General features: G+C 54.3%; 1 long non-coding RNA gene across 1 annotated transcript; it reads left to right on the forward strand.

The window, feature by feature from the left end:
• The first annotated feature begins 3,369 nt into the window (after nucleotides 1-3,369).
• LOC122214055 lies at nucleotides 3,370-4,583 on the forward strand. The gene is made up of 3 exons (XR_006199728.1): nucleotides 3,370-3,460; nucleotides 3,779-3,899; nucleotides 4,457-4,583. It is a non-coding gene; the product is annotated as an uncharacterized LOC122214055 (long non-coding RNA).
• Nucleotides 4,584-4,822: the final 239 nt, after the last annotated feature.

The raw sequence follows: 4,822 nt of genomic DNA on the forward strand, positions 1-4,822 counted from the left end.
GCTCTGCAGCCCAGTGCAGGGCTCGAACTCACGAACTGTGAGATCATGACCTGAGCCAAAGTCAGACACTTAACCGACTGACGCACCCAGGGGCCCCTACCATGTTCACCATTTTTAAGTGGTGGCCCTAAGGCACATTCACACTGCTGTGCGGTCATCAGGGCCGTCCGTCTCCAGAACCCTATCCAACTTGTAAATCTGAAACTCTGTCCCCCTTAAACACTAGCTCTCCATTCTGCCTCCCGCCAGCCGCTGACCCCCAACACCCTACTTTTCTGTCTCCATAATTTTTATACACTAAGTCCTCATACAACTGGAATCACAAGTATTTGTCCTTTGGTGTCTGGCTTATTTCACTGAGCACAACGTCCTCAGGGCTCATCCGTGTTATAGCACACGTCAGAATCCCCTTCCTTTTTAAGGCTGAATCGCATTCCCTTGTATGAATACCCCACATTCTGTTTACCCACTTGGGTCGCTTCCACACTTCGGTTATTGTGAATGACGCAGCTTGTAAGGAGGGCGCCCGCCTGGCTCGGTCAGACCAGCACGTGACTCTTGATCTCGGGGTCGTGAGTTCAAGCCCCATGCTGGGTGTCGAGATTTCTAAAAGTAAATAAATAAACTTTTTTTTAAAAAAAGTAATGCTGCCGTGAACATGGGTGTGCAAATATCTCTTCAACACCCGGCTCTCAACTGTTGAGGGGTACACACCGAGAAGTGTGATTGCTAAATCAGTTGTAGGTATGCCTTTAAATCCAGTGAGGCCTGGGGTGCCTGGGTGGCTCAGTCAGTTAAGCGTCCGACTTTGGCTCAGGTCATGATCTCATGATCTCATGATCTCACAGTTTGTGAGTTTGAGCCCTCCATGGGGCCCTGTGCTGACAGCTCAGAGCCTGGAACCTGCTTCGGATTCTGTGTCTCCCTCTCTCTCTGCCCCTCTCCCCACTTGCACAAAAAAATAAAAATAAAAATAAAATAATAATAATCCAGTGTGGCCTACTGTGTGCCCAGAGTGCCTCAGTTCAAGACTGAGGGCATGGGACGCCTGGGTGGCTCAGTCGGTTAAGCGTCCGACTTCGGCTCAGGTCGTGATCTCACGGTTCGTGGGTTCGAGCCCTGCGTCGGGTTCTGTGCTGACAGCTCAGAGCCTGGAGCCTGTTTAAGATTCTGTGTCTCCCTCTTTCTCTGACCCTCCCCTGTTCATGCTCTCTCTCTCTCTCTCTCTCTCTCTGTCTCAAAAATAAATAAACGTTAAAAAAAATTAAAAAAAAAAAAAAAAGACTGAGGGCAGAGCAATGAACAAAACGGACAGAGGCCCCTGTCCTCCAAGAGCCAGAGGCGCTGCGGGGAAAGGCAGGCAATGAATCAGTTAAATAAAATCCAAGGTGATAAGTTCCACAAGGAAAATAAAGCAGGGGAGGTGAATGGGCAGTGCTGGCATGGGGGTGCAGATTTAATGGGGTGGCCAGGGAAGGCCTCACGCAGGAAGGAAGTGACTTTTGAGCAAAGACCTGAAGGAAGTAAGAGAGTTGGATTAGTTATCTACTGCTGCATAAGCAATTACCCCAAAATCTAGAGGCTTGAAACAACACGGATGATCTTACGGGTCTGTGGGTCAAGAATCTGGGTGCCGCTCAGCTGGTCGTCTAGCCCAGGGTCTCTCCAGAGGGTGCAGTCAAGGCTCCCCTGGGGGGGTGTGGCCATCTCAAGGCTCCCCCGGGGGGGTGTGGTCATCTCAAGGCTCCCCCGGGGGGGTGTGGTCATCTCAAGGCTCCCCTGGGGGGGTGTGGTCATCTCAAGGCTCCCCCTGGGGTGTGGCCATCTCAAGGCTCCCCCGGGGGGGGTGTGGTCATCTCAAGGCTCCCCTGGGGGGTGTGGTCATCTCAAGGCTCCCCCTGGGGTGTGGTCATCTCAAGGGTCCCCTGGGGTGTGGTCATCTCAAGGCTCCCCCTGGGGTGTGTTCATCTCAAGGCTCCGCCCGGGGTGTGGTCAGCTTGCAAGCACACACAGGGGGCTGTTGGCAAAATTCCGTTCCTCCCTGGCTATTAGCTGAAGGCTACTCTCTGTTCTTTGCCACCTAGACCCCTCCACAGGACGGCTCACATCTTGGTCACTGGCTTCATCAGGGCAGGCAAGTGAGAAGAAAAGAGGGAATGCTAGTAACGGGGACAGCCCAGCAGGACAGAAGTCACAGTCTTATAACCTAATCTTGCAAATGACACACCACCCACTTTGGCCACATCCTATAGGTTAGAAGTGAGTGGTCCAGCCCTCCCTCAAGAGGAGGAAAGTACACAAGGGCATGAAGACCAAGAGGCAGGAACCATGGGAGACCATCTTTGATGTTGCCTACCACAGGAACTAGGCAGATATCTGGGGGAAGGGCAGAGGGAATAGCCTGTGCGTGCAAAGGTCCTGAGGCAAGAACAAGCTTGGAGTGTGGTCAGGACAAGAGAGACAGTGTGGGTGGAGCATGGACTGTGGAAAGGGAGGAGTAGAACAGGAAGGCTGACATTTTCTCTGAGAACAATAAGAAGCCACTGGACTATTTCAAGGCAGGTCACAATGTCATGTGATTTCATTTTGAGAAGTTTCATATGATACTTACAGAAGTAATAGGTGCCTGAGATTTGCTTTAAAATAGTCCATAAATGGGGCACCTGAGTGGCTCAGTCGGTTGAATGTCTGACTTCGGCTCAGGTCATACTCTCACGTTCGTGAGTTTGAGCCCCGCGTCGGGCTCTGTGCCGACAGCTCAGAGCCTGGAGCCTGCTTCTGATTCTGTATCTCTCTCCCTCTCCCCCTCCCCTGCTCATGATCTGCCTCTCTCTGTCTCTCAAAAATAAATAAATGTTAAAAAAAAATTTTTTTAAATAGTCCATAAATAAAATAAAATAAAATAGTCCATAACAAGAAAAAAAAGTTGGGAGGTAAAAGGTGAAACAAGATGGGCAAGACGAGGATTATCACTCAAATCATAGGAGGTTTTCACACGCTTCTATTTTTGCATGTGTGTGAAGTTTTTCTATAATAAAAAAGGAAGTAATAACACATCATGTATCTGGTTTCGGGGGGGGGGGGGGGGGGAGGTGACAACAGTGGGGGATCCTGGGCGGAAGCGGGCCAGACGTGACTGCCAGAGTCCAGGCTAAAAGCCCTCAACATGGCCAAAACTGGATGCTGACAACACCAAGTGTTGACAGGACAGTGGAGGGACTAGAACTCGCCGCTGCTGGGTGTGAAACAGTTTGCCACAGGCCTTCGGTTTCATGAAGTGCGCTTCACACACAGCCCAGCGACCCCACTCCTGGACGTTTACCCGAGAGGAACGAACACATAACGTCTGCGCAAAGACAGATCTGTTGGCAAACGTTCGCGGCGGCTTCGCTGTGATCTCCAAACCGCTGGAAACACCCCAAACGTCCACCAGCAGGGGGGCACAGATGAACAAGCCGAGGTCCGTTCACCCCGCGGCCTGCCGGGCAGCAGTGAAGGAGGCAAATCTGACAACGTTTGGGGCCGAGAAGCGGCGGGCCCGGCGAAAGAGGCCACCCTGCGCGGTCCCAGGGGCACGAAGTTCTCCAAAAGGCTAGACTAAGCCGCAGCGATAGAAATCAGAGCAGTGGTTGGGGCGGCGCAGAGAGAGGGCTGGGACACCTCTGGGACCTTCTGGATGCAAAGGGCGCAGACTCCGTGGCCTGCGGCCGCCGGGCCCACGCACCTGTCGAGGCGCGCAGGCGTGGGAACCCAGCGGCTGTAAACGGTCTCTCGCCAGGGAAGGTGATGCCAACCCCGGTGTGAAGGCGGCGGTGTGAGCAGTGGGATTCCGATTTCAGCTCTGAGGCAGAGTCCACAGGCCGTGCAGGCGCCCCTTGCAAGCCCCTGGCCGCCCCCAGGTAGGGGCGGGGCGGGGCGGGGCGGGGCGGGGGAAGCCCAGACCTCCGTCCCCGCCGGGACGCGCTGGCTGGCGGGTCTAAAAGCTTCCCTGCAGCGGCCCAGGCGGTCGATAGCAGACACCCCGGCTCCCTCCGTCCCGCCTGCCGGGCAGCCCGGCCCCTTCCCGCCAGCCCAGCCCCCCGGGGGGGGGGGGTGAAGGGGGTGGGGACGGCCGGGTGGAGCCCCGCGCCTGGCGCTCGTCCCCCTCCCGAACGCCCCTCCTTCTCCACCCCTGACACTTACCCTTGTCCCGGAGGCTGGAGGCGGGGGTGGGGGTGGGGGGCACCAGCCATCCCCGCAGGGGGCTGCCGGGGGACGCCCCTGCCTGTGCCCACTTTTCCCCCCATTGAAGAGGCCCCGGGAGCCCAGATGGCTCCGTGAAAGGTAGGAGCTGTCTTCCCTCGCCCCGGGCCGAATAAATCTTTGACTTAGAGCCACGTCTTTGGGGCCATTCAGGCTTGGGTTCATTCATTCATTCACCAAATATTTATTGCGCGTCTAATCCCCCCTGCCCTAGTGGAGTGGACATCCTAGACCGGCACGGGACAACGGATACGACGAAGCCACAGATAAGGGCACATGGGTAACTTAAAATTCCCCAGCATCCACGTTTTCGAAAGTGGAAAATAAATAGATGCAATTAATTGTAATCCTGTATTTTATTTAACCCCATCTAGGCAAACTATCACCCATCCAACATGCAAATCAATAGAAAAAAAATGAGTAATGAGCTATTTTACATCCTTTTGTCCGTACTAAGTCTTAGAAATCCGGTACGTTTTCCCTTGGAGCAGCCCTCAATTCGGGCTGGTCGTTTTGAAGCACTCAGTAGGTACATGTAGCCGGTGGTGACTACGTGGGCTGGCACAGGCCAGGAGGATGG

This window comes from Panthera leo, chromosome A2 (assembly GCF_018350215.1).
Source record: "Panthera leo isolate Ple1 chromosome A2, P.leo_Ple1_pat1.1, whole genome shotgun sequence".
Taxonomy (NCBI): domain Eukaryota; kingdom Metazoa; phylum Chordata; class Mammalia; order Carnivora; family Felidae; genus Panthera; species Panthera leo.